Here is a 21,600-nt window from a genome sequence, read left to right as displayed (position 1 = left end):
GCCGATAGAGATGTCGCGAATCCTGCTTCATTCATCAAAAGTTGCTCCTGCTCACTCTCTCTGTCTCTACAAGATTCTGTGATTCAGATTTTACGTTGCACAACTACTAGAAGACTTGCCACTGTCAGACAGGTTGCTCATGTCACATCTACGTCGTCAAGCTCAGTCTGAGGCTGCGCAGTACGCTCAGCCATCAGGAAGTGAGTGCTTCTCCCTGACTTCAATTTTCCCCGTCGAAGCCTATGGGGTCGCTGTGTCCATTTCTTTTACTGTCTATGGCCGATGCCCATCTTTATTCAAATTAATCCATTGAGCGCGACGCGACTATCCAATAGAAGTAGAGCACATGAAGACTTGGGGAAGTCTCTCACGGGTATAAAACAAAACATTCCCCGCTGGCTCAAAAGCACGCCCATAGCGGTAAACTTGAGGAACGGCCATCGACGTACAAATGAGGGGAAGCGTCGCAACGCCACGCTTCAGTCGTGTCGCAAAAGTGGATCTGTACCGTTTGTCCACACCAGACGCGACGCGACTACGAGATGCAACAAATCAATCAAAAACCACAGCCAATCAGAACAGCATGTGGGCGGGCTCTGGTGGCAAGTGCACGGCACCAGAGAGCTTAAAGGGGTGGTTGCATGCGATTTCACTTTTTTAACTTTAGTTAGTGTGTAATGTTGCTGCTTGAGCATAAACAGTATCTGCAAAGTTACAGCGCTGAAAGTTCACTGCAAACGGAGATATTGTATTTTAAAGTTATGGCAGTTTATTGCCTACAAAAACGGCCGGCTTGGACTACAGCAAGCTTCTTCCCGGGTTGGTGACATCATAAACCCTTGCTATTAACATAAACACTGCCCCCGCGAACACGCAACAAAGTGGGCGAGGCCACGTCGCAGTCATTACGAAAGCGAGAGAGCTGATGCAGAACTACAAACTACATTTGGCCATCTAACCAATCTAAGACCATTGTGTTTTTCGGAGGGATGGGCTTCACAGAAGCAGGAAGCAAACTAGCCGTTCAAAGGACAGGGGAGAGAGCGGTGTGGAATAAAGTTAAAATATAAGAAAAATATGGCGTTTTTAAAAAAAAGAAGTATTAAGACATGTTATACTGCGCCCCATAAACACAACCAAGCCTAGAAAAAAAACACGGAACCACCCCTTTAATCTTGACGGCACTCGCAAGGAAATGGATAAGTAGCCTACATAATCAAATTCACAAATATTACACCATTTAAACATTATTAAAATACATACTGAGTTATTAAAACAATCTTTGTCATAGAATATACTTGTTTGTTCAAAGTTTGAACGTTCTTGTTTCCATTTGTTTAATATTTCAAGATCTGAGGTGAATTATCTATTGTTGCTTTTAGTACAACAAGGTTACAAAGCTGGGAGCACTAAATGATATTCAAAGTCACATTACACGCTTTTAACATTAAATAAAGCACATAAACACTCCCTGAGATTATCATTGCCATGTTTTGTTTTGTTATTCCAGCCGTGACGTCGCAGAAATAGAAACCGCTTCTAAAATAGAATCATTGCGTTTCGCCGTCTCGGCTGGATAGGACAAAAACTCGAATTAACATGGGCGTGTCACGGCGTCACATGTAGTTAGGACACGGTGTAACATGCAGTACATTCAATATCTTTCATTCAATGCATACACATTTTCTTCTACATCTTATAGTTTTTCAAGAGAACGTTAACCGCCAGGAGTGACGTGAGTGAAGTAATTCTCAGATGCCATGTTTGAACTAATTTCAATTAATAATTATTCAATTATTTATTTTATTAATGGCATTTGTTGAACCAATGTAGTTGTTGAACCATTGTAGTTAGGCACGATGGATGTGTGAAGTTAAGTGGTTTCAGGAAACTGGCTTTGTGGCTAGGCTAGCTAGTTCATATTTAGAAAAATGATGTATACTAATGTAATTAGGCAGCTTCATTGTATGGAAACTCTTAGAGGCTTCAAATAAATAAGAGTTTTGTTTGAGCGAAGTAAACATATTCACAAATTGTACATTTCACTTTGTTTTGTCTGTAAAATAATCATAAGCTATATCTTTAGAATTATATTTACCTCAATAATATGAGAATCTATTTCAGATGAGCCTACCTCTATGATTGTTAATTTTAGTCTCTTCCTGTGTAGATGGTTCTTGACCAGATCGTGCTGATAAGGACAAAACTTGAAACTGTACAGTATTTATATGATATTACTCAAACTAATTGGGCTAGAAAAAGTAAACCTTGTTAATTCAGGCACTGGGACCCGATAAAGTGTTTTGTGAGTGCAGTAATGGATTTCTGAGCTCCTAGATTTGGCACAGTGCCTCCAATCTGGTCAGACTCAGCGAAAAAGTTTTATATGTGGAATCATGAACAGAGCTGTGTATTTTTGTTCTGTGAGCTATTAAATGAGGGTCATGAAACCATATCTTCCAAGAACTGCATTTCCTAACTGCCATATGCCACTCTTCACCCACGGACTGTCAGCACAACATGCCAAAATGTTTCACTTTTTGAGATAACACGTCAAACCATCAGCATAACCTCATTTAACCTTAAACATATATAATTTTAGGATCTTTATAAGAATAAGAATGATTTTATAGAATTATATTGGTTTATTATATAATAGCAATCTGTAGAATACCTAAAAGAGCCATCTGTTAGATGCTATTTAACTATTTATAAGTTCAAATAGCATCTTTTTGTGCATTATAAATACAGTATGCAATAACATATTGAGTGTAAATGTATATTTATTAAATAAATCCCGCCTGGGACAATAAATCCCTCTCTATACCTACCCCTAACCCTACCAGATAAACACTTTATTATTAAATAACCGTTAGGCACTTTAATTTCACTTTTCATATATATTTTTTTAATTTATTGAAAATAAATGCCTTTCCAATCTGATATGCTATGGGAAAAGGTAGAAGAACAAGTTCGGCAAAAGGCGGATTCGAATTGTGATGCTAACCATGCTAACTAGCCAAGCTGTGTGCCCTTTTGCTGCACTAATGTTTGATAAAGTATGTGGTAATATATGTACTTTAAGTCGTCTTCTTAATAATTAGAAGGTTAATTTGTTCGCAAAAGTGATTCTGTTGTGTCTAGTTCATTAGCCATTTCATTTGGCACTGTGCGTGTAGTGTTTGGTATGGCATTTGGAGAGAGTGGCTTTGTGGGTAGACTCAGCAGGGCTTGATACAGCAGGTCAGGATTTGGAAACGATCTGCCATTGTTGGCCCAGCAGCTCTCCACCCAAACACGAGAATAAGCCTCCCCATCCCACTCACTGTTCCTGTGGACCAACGTTTTTTAGGGCAGAGTAATTTGATTTTAGCTTCTCAATTCCTTCCTCTCTCACCCCTAATTCAATCTCCCACCCCAAACTGTGTTTATCCTCTTTCTATGAGGGCTGCGTGATGAACAGGCCTGACTTTCTGCTAAGTGGCTTTCTGATTCTTTCTTTTTTCTCTCTTTGTCTGTCTCCTTCACCCTCTCCCTTTTAATCTCTTCTCCCCCTCATCATTTTAAGGTGGTATATGCTCATATTCCAGTTGATTCGGAACAAGAATAATGAAGAAGCCTATTAGACTGCACAACTTTGCTCTGCGGTGCTGTTTATGATTTGTTGTGGTTGAGTTGTCACTGTCATCTACCATGTATGTCTGAGACAGCTTGAACGCTCCATGTTGCCGCTTTGGTTTCCTCAGTCCTACATACTTCATCTTTGTCTCAGAGTATTGCTCTCCGGTCTGCCGGTCTGTTGCCGTACTCAGCCTTTTTCTCTGAAGGCAGTCATTTACCAAACACAAAACAGATAAGAGCCCGATGACTAAGTGTTATTTAACAGTGGATCAGATTTGGTTTGAAACTGGGTGACAGTTTGGTCAGATAAGCAAATGTCTTTTGTCTTTGCTTGTCAGGATAAGCTTGTCTTTAAATATTGTCAAGATAAACACTATCCATATGAAAAATATATAGTATATAAAGTTTTGGGATGCAGGCCTTTACATTTACATATTCTCAAAATAATAATAGGCCATCCCCAAACTGTTGAAATTGTCCAAAATGTCTTGGTATGCTGAAGCATTAAGAGTTCCTTTCACTGGAACTAAGGGGCCAAGCCCAACCCCTGAAAAACAACCCCCCACACCATAATGCCCCCTCCACCAAACTTTACACTTGGCACAATGCAGTCAGGTAAGTACCGTTCTCCTGGCAACCGCCCAACCCAGACTCGTCCATCGAATTGCCAAAAAAAAAGCGTGATTCGTCACTCCAGAGAACACGTCTCTACTGTTCTAGAGTCCAGTGGCGGCGTGCTTTACACCACTGCATCCGACACTTTGCATTGCACTTAGTGATGTAAGGCTTGGATGCAGCTGCTCGGCCATAGAAACCCATTCCATTAAGCTCTCTACACATCTGAAGGCCACACAAAGTTTGGAGGTCTGTGCACTGTGCGCCTCAGCATGCGCTGACCCCGCTCTGTGATTTTACGTGGCCTACCACTTCATGGCTGAGTTGCTGTTGTTCACAATTGCTTCTACTTTGTTATAATACCACTAACAGTTGACCGTGGAATATTTAGTAGTGAGTAAATTTCATGAATGGACTTATTGCACAGGTGGCAACCAATCACGGTACCACACTTGAATTCACTGAGCTCCTGAAAATGACCCATTCTTTCACAAATGTTTGTAGAATCGTCTGCATGCCTATGTGCTTGATTTTATGCAACTGTGGCCATGGAAGTGACTGGAACACCTGATTCAGTGGTTTGGAGGGGTGTCCCAATACTTTTGGCAACATATTGTATATAATAAACACATACAAATTAAATTAATACATATACAAATTGTGTAAATTTTTTTATTGAATTTCTTATATAGTTCATTTGTATAATTGACATGTTAAACAGTCCTAATTTTATTCTTTCCCATATTGGAAGGTTTTTGTCAGCAAATTTAGGTTGTCTGAAAATATTAGTCAGTCTTTAAACCTCTCTATTCAGACTTAAGTGGAGATTTTCAGGACACTTAATAGTGCAACCAAGATACCAATCTTTTACCTTGATGGGCTCATATTGCTTTATATCTCCTCGACCGAGTTCCATCAGCAGTGAAGATTAAGGGTTAGCCGTGCTGTACCTCTTCAGGTGACTCCTTCAGGACAGAATAATCATTCGGCACAGATAAATAACCCCAGAATGGGATGTGATGGAGTGGGAATGGATTTGAATCGCATACCCACCGCAAGCTATTTTCAGTAGCCAAAGTACGGCAGAGGAAAGGTTAGTGTTGTGTGTGTGTGTGTTTGTGGTCCTGGTGAACCCTAAATTATGGGGACAAAATGTCTCCACAATGATGACGACATCCGAATTCCTTGTCCGTGTGGGGACATTTTTTGGTCCTCATGAAGAAAACAGCTTACAAATCAGACTAAATTATGTTTTTTTTTGTTTTTGTTTTTTTAATGTAAAAATGCAGAAAGTTTTCTGTGATTACCCATCACAGAAACTGTTATGCATTTTTACATTTTAGAAAAAATTTAACTGGAAAAACTGGTTTAGTTTAGGGGGATAGGATATACAGTTTGTACAGTATAACAATCATTATGTCAATCATTATATGTTCAGTTGTCGTCCTCGCCTGCAAAGAGAAAATGAAAAAAATGTAACATTGATCAGTGATCGGGACAGCTCTGTAAGTCACATGGGCGACAGGCCGTCTCTCCCACCACTGTGCCTCACCTTTACAAGAAAGAGTTCTTCAGCAGTCTGCAAGATAGTGTTGTCATGGCAACGAGACTAGACCTGTAGTTTCCCAAGAATTATTTTCATAATGACCGTGTTGCTGTGTAATCTCATTGTCTGATATTATCCTCAACACCCTCCATGATAATATTCAGCTCAAGGAATTCATTGTTTCCTCATCAAGCTTTCTGACTATAACCCTTAATAAATGTCCCCATGGTAACCACCATAGTATCCACCAAAATACAATACAGTCATTGTTTTCTACAGTAAACCCAGAATTAATCTCATTCTAACACTTTAAGAAGTAGTTCACCCACAGATGGAAATTCTGTCACAATTTACTCCCCCTCATGCCGTTCCAATTCCTGTATGAATTTCGGTCTTCTGACAAACACAAAAGAAGATATTTTGAAGAATTGGAACCCAACATGGTTACCAACATTCTTCAAAATATCTTCTTTTATGTTTCCACATAAGTCATACAGATTTGGAACGACACGAGGGGGAGTAAAGGAGGACAGAATTTTCATCTATGGGTGAACTATCATTTTGGTGGAATTTTCTGTAAAGCTGCTTTGAAACGATTTGACAAATAAAAACTATACAAATAAATCTGAATTGAATTTAAAGGGGTGATGAACTGGCTTTTTAAAAAATGTTATACTGTTGTCAGAGGTCAACTTATGACGTTCGCATGGTTTTTACATTCAAAAACATCATAATGAATATCATGGGCGTCAGTTTGGTTTGAAATGTGCTGGGGACAGAGACGCATTCAGAAGTGCATTTTCAGAAGTGCTGGGTACATTTTTTTTTCTCTTTCGCGCAGGTCATGTTTTGAAAGACTATGTCCTGCAGCTTACTAATGTAAATAAATAAAAATGTCAGATGAGAGACATATTGCGGGTCTTATAGCCTATCTTACTCATGCCGACGAAAGCGCCCCGCGAATTCTTTAATATTTTTCATTTTTGCTATTTTTTTTACCACTTCATTATCAGAGTCCCACTGGAGCCCGTGTTTTTTTTATCCTCCCTATTACACATTAGTTACAGCCATTAAAATAGTTCAGTTTTGTTTTTAATGTCAAAGTAGATATATTTCGTTTTGTTTCTTTATTAAGTTAATTTAGAAAAATGTTTAAAGCATTTAATGTTTGTTAAACTAAAGTTTTTGCTTTTTAAAGTGACGACCAAGCGGCCAGCGGCCGACAGTGAGTTAACCCAACACTTTAGCCTCTGAAATCAACACTTGACTTGTCTTGCTTATTAAATCCATAAAAAACACTTAAAGCATCGTTTAAACGTTTAGCCTATTATCACCACCATCACAGTAAAAAGGCATTTTTGACAAGATGAGGCAGGCAGATCGCAACGGCGCGCGCAAACAAAACGGGCTACACAATCTAAACAAATAATTAAAAATAAAAAACATGCTGGTTGTCTTACCTTAGGCTACACCTCTCCGCGAAATGAATATATATCCGATCTTCGATTCCTGTGCTATATGCACATTTAACGGAGTTCATGTCAACGAAATCAACCGATATGAGTATTTTATTCATCAGCTCTTTTCAACATCAAAGACCGCATTATGAGAACGAGCGACCTAAACACTGGTAAGAGCATTTAGTCTCATTAATTTTAATGAAGATGATTGTGCTTTTGAGCATCTAAAACTTAGCTTATTTTCAGTTTCACTTGTGGCAGTTTGCGTGTTGGCTTGCTTTACTCATTTGCGGCGATGCGTGTTGCATAGCGCAGTCCTATAGCCTAAAAAAGCCCGAAGCCCGGCCCGCGTCTGAGGTAGGCTATGACTGGAAAATTGGCCCGAAGCCCAGCCCTAGGGCGTAAAAAAGTCGGGGCCCGTCGGGCTCGGGCAGAAATGTAGGGCTCTACTTTGAGTAGGCCTAAGGCTGAAAGCGTCTTTCTTTTTAATACATTTCTTGAATGTCTCAATTACAGTAGGCCTAGCCTATAGATAATTATGATATTTGTGGCTGCACCGGGGTCCGTCATTACGCTAAATCATGAGCGGTCCATGGCACCTGCTACCCATGGCTGTTAAGAACTGTATAGGCTACATCAATCCATTACAACAATTTCGTGTTATGGGCACTGCCACTGATACAGGCAGCGGAAGAGCCTATTTTACGGAGCTTGCTTCTGCTTTTCAAACGTTTTTACAACAAAAGATGTCATTAAAACGACATAAGATATCGTTATTTACGACACAATTGAGTGGAAAAAATAATATGTGTGTGTCAGCAATGCTTCACCGCAAAATTGAACTCGAGGTTTAAAAAAAAAAAGAAAAAAAGTGGTGGGTACAAAAGGACTCATGACGAAATCTGGTGGGTACGCGTCCCCCCCGTCCCCCCCGAAATCGACGCCTATGATGAATATGTAATAGGCTATTTTGTATCCTGTTTTTGAGCCTCTCTCATGGAACGCTCTGTTTTTATGGTTTTATGTTCAGTTAGACATGTACACATAATCAATATAGATATCAAACTATCTGTAGCAATGCAATACTATCACATATAAAAAAAATGTTTTACTGACATAAGTGTGTTGCTTCATTCATTCATGTAATCTCATCCTGTCTGCAAATCCAGTCTCTTGTTTACAAACGAATCCGTGGTGAAGTCTTCCCCACGTGAGCTGGATCTTCATCCGCATATTCCTAATATTAGAATCCAAAGGAAGCTTATGCAGCGACTGTGTTCTTCCACAACCAGAACCAGCGCAATATCTTGCTATCTTCGGCATGTTTATTGCTCGGTAGCGCGATCCGTTTAGCTCCACATGTCGAGGACCTTATGTTGAGGCGGCATTTCACCACACGATGACGTCAAGCTGTGGCACATTTTGAGATCGAGCGTTTTCTAGGTCTGCTGTCAATAAAAGCTTTTCTTTGATTAACAAGGACGTTTTCAGCTCCGAAACTTACAGGATATTCTTATATCACGATTACATTTTATATATAAAAGGCTCAAGGGAAAGTTGATTTCTCAATTCATGACCCCTTTAAAATTGTTCAACCAACATTCTTTCATCAACTACTTGCCCTCATATAATTTCAAACCCTTCTTTTCTTCCATGGAACACAAAAATATATATATTTTGAAGAATATTCATGCTGCTCTTTTCCACATATTTGAATTTGAATTTATTTGTTAAGAGGAAAAACCGCTTGAGATGTGACATCTCGTATTCAAATTCAAATACATAGTGACCATTGGCTGTCAAGCGCCAAAAAACACCAAAAAAAAGCACTCCATATGACTTGTGTGCAGTTATCTAGATCATCTAATGTATATAAACATATAAACAGGGGTTTAGATATATATATATATATTACAGGTCAGGACCGATGAGGTGACAGCCACAGGCAAGAGCAACATGGGGAATAATATCAGCACATTAACAATACAAGTGATGGATGACACCATTCACCCACAATATAACGCGATTAAATCAGGCTACCAGCCACACACATAGGATAGGATTGGATGCTATATGACACACTTTACCTACATGGTCGTGTTACAAATGAATATAATATGAGTGTGTTTTGTATGTTCACAGTTTGTGTATTTTGAATTTGCACATGTGAATCCCATGGGCTCCGACCTCGTCAGGGAGACAAGGTTGTTTATTTGCAGGAAGGTTATGAGACAATGGAAAGTTACTAAGAAGAATATTCTGGAAGACAATAGAATAACAACTAAAATTGTCAAGTTAACAAGTGACCTCTGTCGCAATCAACTCTATCTGTGTCTGTAAAGGTGTGAACCAAATGGCCCATACAGAGTTATGTCCATGGCCCATAGAAACTGATTGGTGGAAAAAAAAGAAACAGCATTTCAGAGAGAAGATTGCAGGGTAGATCGATCTCCTGTGGGAGGTCCTTATAATGTCCATATGTCAGAAATGTATTCATTAGGCAGAAACAATGATCTCATTAATGATTACAATATTTAGAAAATCTGGCAGTGGTGCATGTTGATTTAGAGTTGGCTTCATCTAAAGTCCTCACAGGGGTTGGCGTCATCTCTTCACAGGCGTTGGGTCATCTGAAATCTTTGTAAGAGGCTGGATCCAAACTGGAGCTGGCACAATCCCTTTTGGTCCTTTTCAAAATGAAATTCGTATAAATGTGAGTGTTTATTAGCTTTGCTTTCAAATGAAGGCGTCTTGTTTACTCTGAGCTTCCTTGTCTGCGCCAACAGCTCCCACATCATCTCTTCATAACACTCTCTCTCTCTCTCTCTCTCTCTCTCTCTCTCTCTCTCTCTCTCTCTCTCTCTCTCTCTCTCTCTCTCTCATTCTGTGCTGTTTAAGGTCTGCAGTATAATTGAAACTCTTTTGGGCTTTTCTGAATGGAGCTGAACTGTAGGTGCAGGAGATGTGACAGCTGTGTCTCTCACTCCTTTATTCTCACCCTCTCCATTTAACACTTCCCTCTGACAGCTGTGTCTCTCACTCCTTTATTCTCACCCTCTCCATTTAACACTTCCCTCCTGCTTCTCTATCTTTCCATATATTTATCTCCTTTTTCTCACCCCCTTTCACACTATATCCCACCCTCCAACACAACCTTTTCAGCTCAAGTTAGCTGCCATGATTTCGCTCTCTTCCCCTCTTCCACTCTCTTTTTATCCGTTTATCTTTCCTATACTTTCCTGCCTTGGCCTTTGTCCTGTCCATATGTCCCTCGCTCTGCCTAAACATTCTGGGCATCCTGGAAAAGACACTGTCGCTGCCAGATGGCTTTCTTGACAATCAGTATGGTTCCAATGCATCCTTTTAGTCCAGCAAACTGCATGCAAATATTTGCCCTGTTTTGTTACAGGACTCCAATTATCTCTCATGTGCCTGTACTTCTTTACTAGCATCTGTAGGGCAGAATACAGATGTGTCTGTCACAGCTGCCATGCTTGAGCCCTGTTTACACCTGGTATGAAGATCCATTTCAGGATGATCTAAACAAAAGAGACAGTTTTTATTTTTCGGTAGAAACTCGAGGCGAGGAACTCAGACAGACAGATAGATAGATAGATAGATCGATAGATAGATAGATAGATAGATAGATAGATAGATAGATAGATAGATAGATAGATAGATAGATAGATAGATAGATAGATAGATAGATAGATAGATAGATAGATAGATAGATAGATAGATAGATAGATAGATAGATAGATAGATAGATAGATAGATAGATAGAACAGATAGATGATGGATGATGGATGGATGGATGGATGGATGGATGATGGTGTGGATGGGATGGATGGATGGATGGATGGATGGATGGATGGATGGATGATAGATAGATAGATAGATAGATAGATAGATAGATAGATAGATAGATAGATAGATAGATAGATAGATAGATAGTTAGATAGATAGATAGATAGATAGATAGATAGATAGATAGATAGATAGATAGATAGATAGATAGATAGATAGATAGATAGATAGATAGATAGATAGATAGATAGATAGATAGATAGATAGATAGATAGATAGATAGATAGATAGATAGATAGATAGCCTGTTATCTTATAAAACCTGTATGTGTGTGTATAATCTAATTCCATAAATAATAAATAAATAATATTCATATCTTATATATATAATATATGTACACACATAACACTTTTTAATGTATCATTATACAGTCCAACCAAAAATTATTCAGACACCAGATATATTTTTTTACTATTGGCTGGACACTATAGTTAATTTATGTGAGGATAGCAAAATAAAGTAAACTGTGTACATTTTATACCCAACAATTCTTCATACAGTGACTACCAGTAAAATTTATAAAAAGTTTGGACCAAAATTATTCAGACAATTTGACCTGACACATGTTTTGCTTAAGTGTTTTTTCTTTAAATTACTAATGCAACATGTTACACCACAGACTGAACAAAATTAAGCATTGCTTGGTAATTAGTTGACCTAAATTGGTATTATCTAATTGTGTTCTTAAATTTAGTTTTTGACTGTATATATATAATATATTAATATTATATATATATATAGTATATTATATATATATAATATATATATATATATAGTTATATATATAATTATATTATATATATATATATAAATACATACAGAGGCACTTTCTTAAATGCAGTTTCTTAACACTCCATAGACCACTTTTACCATAAAATTAACCTGGCCTGTAAAAGTACATGTTCTCCATTTAAAAAATACTGTAAGACTAGGGAATCGTGGTCGAGTCTGATGAATGAAGTGAGGCAAATTTCCAGCCATTCTGTAAAACGTATCCGGAATGTTTGAGACTACAATCTCACTCACTTGTCACAATGTTTTGAGGCGCTGTCAAATCCTGTCCCAGCGGAGGAGTGAGAGGAACTTGACAGACAAACTAGAGCATGCTCGACTGTTGTAAAGATGCATCTTGCATCCCGTTCAGTGGGAGTGTATCAACATTTTCTAACTGCTGAGACATCAAGGACATGAATTTTCCATAAGCGACGTCTCTCGGGTCCTCTGTGAGAAGTGTTTTTCAATATCAGTGTAAATGTGTGAATTGCTCATAAAGTCATAGCTCATAGGGGTCACCTGAGTGAATACAGCTGGTCTGAAATTCGTACTTGCCTATCAATATGCGTGCATATTCTCAGAACATATTTATTCAGTACACACACTGTATCCTCCCTATCTACCCTGAACCAGAATAAATGTTAACATACCAACTGCTTTGAAAGTATAGCTTGTATTTGTACAAATATTAAAGGGTTAGTTCACCCAAAAATTCTGTCTTTAATTACTCACCCTCATGTCGTTCCAAACCCGTAAGACCTTCGTTCATCTTCAGAACACAAATTGAGTTATTCTGATGAAATCCAAGAGCTTTCTGACCCCTCCATGGACAGCAACATTTTTACCACTTTCAAGGCCCAGAAAGGTAGCAAATCATTAAAATAGTCCATTTGACTCCATTGGTTCAACCTTAATTATATGAAGTGATGAGAATACTTTTTCTGCGCAAAAACAAACAAAAATAATGACTTTATTGAACAATCTCTTCTCGTCTGTGTCAGTCTACGCTGTTAACTTAGTAAATACAGTACAGCACTTTCAAAACACTACGTCAGAACGCCAGCTTACCATTGGCCGACACTGTTCACGTGAGCACCATGACGCATGAGCCGGCCAATGGTGAGTTTAATTCGAAAGCACTGCACTGCTTACACTACGTCAACAGTGTAGGACACTGGCACAGACGAGAAGAGATTGTTTATGTGACGTCAGATGGGGCGGAATGTCCTTGTACGGGCCCGTACGGGCTCTTCTCCTGGAAGGGCGCACGCGCGACTAGAGCGAGAGAGCACAGCCGGCTGTGCTGCAGTCACAGTACTTCACAGAATCAACAATGTCACCAAAGCAAGACAACCCTGCAAAGCTTCCCAAAGAACCCAGCGTTAATGGGACAGTGTTAATGGAGTTTGTTTTTCCGGAGCTTTGTAGCTCGCCTAATGCTAAAAGATGGAGCAATCCCAGCGATTAAAAAATTGTTTTTTTGAAGCTTTGATTGTGTTTACAGTGTGCAATATAACATGTGTTCGTGTTTCACGTGTAAAAAACAGTATTTTTCACACAATTTACTTATCTGTATACCGCTGTTTTCACTGTCCTCAAAACGGCTTGAAAGATTTCCCTGTTCTATGAAGTCCCTCCTTCAGAAACATGTAACGAGTTCTGATTGTGCCAGCGGTTCCCGTGTTGTGATTCGACAGCAGCTTAGCGCACGTTGCCCGGAAAGGTCACGCCTCTTACCATAACGGGGATGCATGCGCTCAATGATCTCTAAGTACAGCGTCCCTGGGAAAGCCAAACAAAGGTGATTTGACTCCGGGATGAAAATAACAGCGTCTCGACGACATGGCGACAAACACTATACAAACGCAACACTTCCTCTTCTCCATGCGGGAGCAACAAGACCACGCCCCCTTTTTCGCGGATTCTTGTGGGCGGAGGTTAGTCAACAAACTGTTCTACTGATGTAATTAAAGCAGGATGTACAGGGATGTAGTCCAAACCGGCCGTTCGCTGTAGGCTTTGAAAGGGAACTTCTGTTAAATAAAATATCTCGCTTGGCATTGAACTTTGAGCTTTATAATTTTACAGGTATTATTTATGCTCTAACAGCAACATTACACACTAACTGAAGTTTGAAAAATGGGATCACGAAGAACAGGACCTTTAAGGTTCACGGTCGTGTGTTGGTAGCAGGCGGTGAGTAAAAATGCTTCAAAAGTCTTTGTGTTGTTAGCTATCGATTCCATTGTTTTTCTATGTAAACATGCATCGCTCAACGCAATAGCTGCGCGCGCTCATCATTCTTTAACTCCGCCTGAACGATACACCCCAGCCGCTCTGCTTTTTCCGGAAAGACTCGGTACAGCGTATCTTTCTTTTATAAATATAATAAAACTAAAGACTTTTCGGAGATATGAAACATGCAGTACTACTCCATAGGTACTCAAGATTGACATGAGATTGACTGAAAATGAGTGTTTCACCCCCCCCCCCCCCCCCTTTAAGCTTTGTCCCCGTTATGGTTGAATCACAGGACCAGATACCAGTCATTTGCCTAGAGATCTCTTTTTTATTATTTTTATATGTCAGACATAGTAGAGACATTGACAAGTTATTGTCTCATGCCAGCTGTATGTGTTTCTCCATTCCTCTGTTCCTCTACCCTCTCCCTCCTCCATCCTCCCTCTGTCCCTCTCCCTCTATCTGCCTATCTGCGGTCTTCTTTTCTTCTCATCTTCTACTCATCCCTTCTTCTTCTCGTCTTCTGTCTGGGGCAGTACACTCAATTTGGATGTTATATACTACTAACAGAGGAACTCAATAGGAAGAGATTTCCTTAGAAGGTAGAAAAACACGCATCCTATGTTTAAAATAGAGCGTATACTTCATGCTTACGTGTGACGATACATCATGGAACAAATAGATCAGCAGAATACTTATGCTACTGTGTGCATCAGTGGAAACATGTGCTACATATATAGCTCATCCCATGTCTCTCCTTGGGACACATGTACAGACAAAGCCTGACTTTACAAAATACATTATACAAACAATTATGAACAGAATAAAACATAATAATACTAAAAAATAACATTAAACAATAAAATTTCAATCTTCAACACAAAAAGTATTATCGCTTCATTAAATTTAAAGGTCCCATGGCATGAAATTTTCATTTTATGAGGTTTTTCAACATTAATATGAGTTCCCCTAGCCTGAATATTGTCCCCAAGTGGATAGAAATGTTGATCGGTGTAAAACCGAGTTCTGGCTGTCTTTCTCTGCCTTTGAGAAAATGACAGGCCAGACTAGCCAATCCTGAAGCCTCCTGGTTTGACGTCCAAGCAGGAGCGGTTTCCTCCCTTTCCTCCGCCCAGAGAATCTGGCACGCCCATGCAAACGCTCGTCGAGAGATCATTGCATCATTGCTTGTGAACGAGTGAACGCTGGCAGTTTCTCAGTGTTTGGATGTACAAATGAAAACAGAAGTCTTTTTTCAGTTCCTTCTGATCTGTGATCAGTGATTTCTGATGTGTAGCTAATTATTTATTATTCGTGCACACAATGCGACTTCTCTCTCTCCAGACAGAACGGTGTTTTCGTGTTTTATATCTTGTGAGTCAGTGTTTTTGTACGTCCTCGTCGCGTCTATCGGTTCTAAAATGTGCATACAGTCATGAGTTTCTGCTCAACATCAGCAGAGATAAACCTCACACACGCCGAAGCTCGGCCTTCAACATCCCCGACCCCCAGTACTGCATCTGGCCCACAGCGGAGGCACCAAACGCGGCGTGAGATTAAGCAGAAGGGGGGTAAGGGTGAGCATATCCGGGCTAGCCAGCCTAGCCCCACAATAAACTGGATTACATCCGATTACTGCTGTTGTGTCTTTGTTTGCGCTGTGTACTCAACGCGCGTCACTGACGCTTTTATTTTATTTAAAAAAATAATGCTATTATCAACACTTACTTTTAACTCGTTCATCTCAACAGCTGTAATGGTACTTTGCGTGTGTTACAAAGTTGGTAGAATAATGATGAAGAGACGGACTCGGTGTGACTGTTTATTCAGAACTCTCAGATACAAACACAATAAACTCGCGCTGACTGACAGCGCTCTCATAACTCAGTAGTTACTATAAATAACTTTGTTAGTAATCGCTGAGCTCAGTCTCTGATACATTAGTGATGTCCGGTTCGCGAACGATCTTTCTTTTGAACCAGTTCTTTTTAGTGAACCGAATCAGTTCACCAAATCGGACTGAATCGTTCTAAACGGTTCACGTCTCCAGTCAGCGCTGATCCATAATTTACTAAAGTTACTAACTTTCTGACATGAGTGACAGTCCCTCCGACTAGAAATAGACTAATAACCTGAAGTATATGCTGTAACTAAAACAGTTCAGACATGCTGAGAACTGATGTGAAGTGAACTCAGGTCCATCCGTCTCTCTGGCAGCAGCTCGTGCCTGCTCGTGCCTCGTAGACCTTGTTAAACCACGCCCCCTCCGCTCATATAAAATGCAAAGATGTCAGCCAATCACAACAGTGGGTGTTTTTACTGAAGTCTCACAGCAGACACGCCTCTTGAAGCAGGGCATTCAAGCCACAGGGCAAACAGCAGTAGAGAAAAAATGCCTTTTATTTCTAAATTATGACATTTTATGATGTAAAAGTCATACTAACAATATAAGTACAGCTCAGGAAACATTATAAAATAATAGAAAAATGCCATGCCATGGGACCTTTAAGGTTGAACCACTGGAGTCACGTGGACTATTTTAACAATGTCTTTCTTACCTTTCTGGACCTTGAACGTGGTAATTCAATTGCTGTCTATAGGGGGGTCTCGGATTTTATAAAAAATATCTTAATTTGTGTTCCAAAGATGAATGAAGGTCTTACAGGTTTGGAACGACATGAGGGTTATTAATGACATCATTTTCATTTTTGGGCGAACTAACCTTTTAACGTGAAATTGGTGTGATGTAATTGGTTAGAAACCAAAGTAATATCCAACTGTCCATATATTATAGCCAATAAACCCTACATGACACATTTTGAATGGAAATAATGTAACAAATCTAAAAGCTTTATTTTTACTTTAACATTAGCCTGAAGCGATCATATTGATCATGTCTCATGTTTACAGTGGCATTACAGATCTGTACACCGTGTCAGGGTCTCTTCAGGCTATGTGTACTGGGCAAACAAGGTCATTTAATCAGACTGGTTATAGTGTGTGAGATTTGGCCAGAGACTTACTCTACAACCAGGTCAGTGTGTCACAAGCTCTCTGCCGTACCGTTAGGAGATATAGCAGATCCATAATCAGGGATCATCAAAACAGAAAATATATACAGTCACAGTTTTCTAAATTCCACTAATGGTGTGATAAACACCCCAATTTTTTTTTTTTTCATAACCACTTTCCACCTTCTCTCTGAATTAAACTGTCCATTGTTTGCTGCTGTGCCTTTAAGAACTCACGTTTGCATGTAAACAATTTCATTTATGTATGTATTTATTTTTTATGTATTCACCAAGGCTGCATTTATTTGATCAAAAATACAGTAAAAAATAATATTTTGCAATATTATTACATTTGAAATAACTATTTTCTATTTGAATACATTTAAACAAATGTATTCCTGTGATGGCAAAGCTGAATTTTCAGCATCATTACTCCAGTCTTTAGTGTCACATGATCCTTTAGAAACATTATCAATGTTGAAAATGTTTTTGCTGCATTATATTTTTATGGGAACCCCTAAATTTATTTTTGATCAATAGAAAGTCATTTTCGATAAATGTAATGCTCCCTTGTGTGTGTGTGTAATATATATATATATATATATATATATATATATATATATATATATATATATATATATATATTAGTGGTGGGCATCGATTAAAAAAATTAACTAATTAATCACACTTTTTTCTGTAATTAATCGCGATTAATCGCAAGTTTTTAATATTTTACGTTTTTAATATTTTGATATTGTAATAATTTCAGTTACTCTCCAAATTAATGTATAAACAATTTAAAGACAGCATATTTTAAATATGTGTTGTATTGTCATATTTTTATGAATGAAGGCCAGTATCACTGATACTAAAGTGTCTATGAAACATTAAAGGGGCTATATGCGTTTTTCTGAAATTTAAACTCGCGACTGACACCTGTGGCCAAAAAACAGAACTGCTCTCATTTTCTGCTCGCTCTCGCAGCGGTGGTGACGTCACGTCCGCAGACAGCGCGGGAAAAGACGACCCGCCAGAAAATAGGAAAAATAGGATACAGGCTTATAGGTGCACCCACTGTGAGCGGACAAGGTGTCAGTATGCTCATCAGGAGATGTTTGAGTCATAAACGGTAAAATAAAAAGGCTATTGTTACGTTTATTTTGGGGAAAAAGTTGCATATAGCCCCTTTAATGACGTTAAATTACAGAATAACTGAAAGCTCCCAATTTCAACATTTATTAGGCTTTAAAAAAAACTACTTTTAATTTAAGTGAACTTAAAACAATCTTCACATAAACCCAAAATAATAAATGTTATATTTACCCATGGCCTTCCCTGTTATACATATACAGAAATGTAATAGTTATATTTCTTAACTGCATAAATAATAAATTAAATATAGATGAATCATCATTAAAGCTACAATTTTCTCTGATCCCGTTGTTCTTTGATGAACATTAATGACGGACATCATCAGTGCTCCTGTCACTTTAAGAACAGCCGCGGATCTCACGCGCTGTCCCGCGCATCTCATTTCCTCACAACTCTTTAAGTTCATTTAAGACGTTATTTAACTAATTTAAGACTCCTAATATGAGAATATTCAAAATCCCCTGTGTTATTGTTTGTTCAAGAGCAAAAGAGAAATCGATATGAGCAGGAAACTGACGCGAGTCTATCTATGCGTCGAGTGTGTGTGTGTGTGTGTGTGTCCTGATTAGCTGACATGAGACGCATCCACACAGACAGGACACTGACTGACTGACACACACACACACACACACACACACACACACACACACACACACACACACACACACACACACACACACACACACACACACACACACACAGGACATTGGCATACAGCGCATTGGCATTTACATGAATAAGAGCGTGATGATCATGTAATGCTAAGCAAAAATGGATATAAAAACGGACGCTGCGTTATTTGCGTTAAATATTTTAATTGCGTTAAGCTGAAAAAATTAATCGCCCGCGTTAACGCGTTAATTTGCCCAGCCCTAATATATATATATATATATATGGTATATACAGTGAGGAAAATAAGTATTTGAACACCCTGCTATTTTGCAAGCTCTCCCACTTAGAAATCATGGAGGTGCATGTCCACTGTGAGACACATAATCTAAAAAAAAAAAAATCCAGAAATCACAATGTATGATTTTTTTTACTATTTATTTGTATGACACAGCTGCAAATAAGTATTTGAACACCTGTCTAACAGCTAGAATTCTGACCCTCAAAGACCTGTTAGTCTGCCTTTAAAATGTCCACCTCCACTCCATTTATTATCCTAAATTTGATGCACCTGTTTGAGGTCGTTAGCTGCATAAAGACACCTGTCCACCCCATACAATCAGTAAGAATCCAACTACTAACATGGCCAAGACCAAAGAGCTGTCCAAAGACACTAGAGACAAAATTGTACACCTCCACAAGGCTGGAAAGGGCTACGGGGAAATTGCCAAGCAGCTTGGTGAAAAAAGGTCCACTGTTGGAGCAATCATTAGAAAATGGAAGAAGCTAAACATGACTGTCAATCTCCCTCGGACTGGGGCTCCATGCAAGATCTCACCTCGTGGGGTCTCAATGATCCTAAGAAAGGTGAGAAATCAGCCCAGAACTACACGGGAGGAGCTGGTCAATGACCTGAAAAGAGCTGAGACCACCGTTTCCAAGGTTACTGTTGGTAATACACTAAGACGTCATGGTTTGAAATCATGCATGGTATGCATGGTAATCTTTTTGGTTATATTTCTGCTTGGCAATTTCCCTGTAGCCCTTTCCAGCCTTGTGGAGGTGTACAATTTTGTCTCTAGTGTCTTTGGACAGCTCTTTGGTCTTGGCCATGTTAGTAATTCTTACTGATTGTATGGGGTGGACAGGTGTCTTTATGCAGCTAACGACCTCAAACAGGTGCATCTAATTTAGGATAATAAATGGAGTGGAGGTGGACATTTTAAAGGCAGACTAACAGGTCTTTGAGGGTCAGAATTCTAGCTGGTAGACAGGTGTTCAAATACTTATTTGCAGCTGTATCATACAAATAAATAGTTAAAAAATCATACATTGTGATTTCTGGATTTTTTTTTTAGATTATGTCTCTCACAGTGGACATGCACCTACGATGACAATTTCTGACCTCTCCATGATTTCTAAGTGGGAGAACTTGCAAAATAGCAGGGTGTTCAAATACTTATTTTCCTCACTGTATATATAATGTATATGTGTATATAATATGATAATAAGAACATTAATGATAGTCAGGGGCTGTGAAGCCACAAAAGAATCAAATGCGCCATCATTTTTTATTCCTTATGATATGGCCCTTATGAATAATCTCTCTTTTGGTCTCTGTGAACTATACCAGAGATTTTATCCAGTTTGGCTCCCTGATGTGCCCTGCGCTGTCTGATCCCCTTATAACTACAGTACAAAACTATATTCATTCAAGCCTCTTATGTGACAACATGCGCTGTTGTGCTGAAATATTTAATTCTTCTCTCCAACTTTTACATTATTCACTGTGAAGCAGCCATGGTGAATGTTCACACATTTTGGATACCCACACTTCTTGTCTTCACTGTTCCGACCTCTTCTTTCACACCCTTCTTATTTTGTCGCCATGGCCTTTGATTTTTGCTCTGCACCTTGATTGACACACTCATCCTCAATCCATGACAGGAAGAGAAGGGCTTTCAAGTACCATTAGTCTCGCTGAATTAAGCTTGTGTTCTGATCTGCCGCACGCTTCCTTTCCTCAGGCCCGTCCCCGATCGCCCCCGCCGTGGCCAAGCGACAGCAGAAATATGGCGATGATTACCGCAAACCATCAATAATTCCCAAAGCAGTTGTGTTTTCGATTTAATTAAGCCCATCTACTTGAGCTCATTATCTTGATTGAGTAATTTGAGGGTGCTCACTATTCATTTTCTGTTATTATTAGGAGTTAAACTTTGGACGGGAGAGCTGGTGCCACGTCCTGTCGCACTCCACCATGCCCCAGTTACACACTTGATAAGCCCTCTTTTCAAGATTGGCTGGCACGCTCACCCTGACTCAGGCATCTGTTCCTGCCTCGTCTGGCTGCTCTGAGGAGCCTCATGGTGCTTTTTGGTTCAGATTTTTCTGCTTACAGGGCACATCGAGTCAAACACAGCAATGAGGATGCTTTTCCTCATGGTGCATTTATTGATTTTTTTCTCAAAATTTAAATAAATAAATAAATGCATTTGTTCCAGCTATAGAGGACTGAGTCTGTTAGTATTAACAGTATTAATTAAATAAATATAAGTTAAAGGGGTCATGAATTGAGAAATCAACTTTCCCTTGAGCCTTTGATATATAAAAGTTAATCGCAATATAAGAATATTCTGTAAGTTTCGGAGCTGAAAACTTCCTTGTTAGTCAAAGAAAAGCTTTTATTGACACCAGGCCCAGA

Source organism: Gobio gobio (genome assembly GCF_949357685.1).
Source record: "Gobio gobio genome assembly, chromosome: 22".
Lineage (NCBI taxonomy): Eukaryota > Metazoa > Chordata > Actinopteri > Cypriniformes > Gobionidae > Gobio > Gobio gobio.
The sequence above is the reverse complement of the archived record's forward strand: the minus strand, read 5'-3'. Positions refer to the sequence as shown.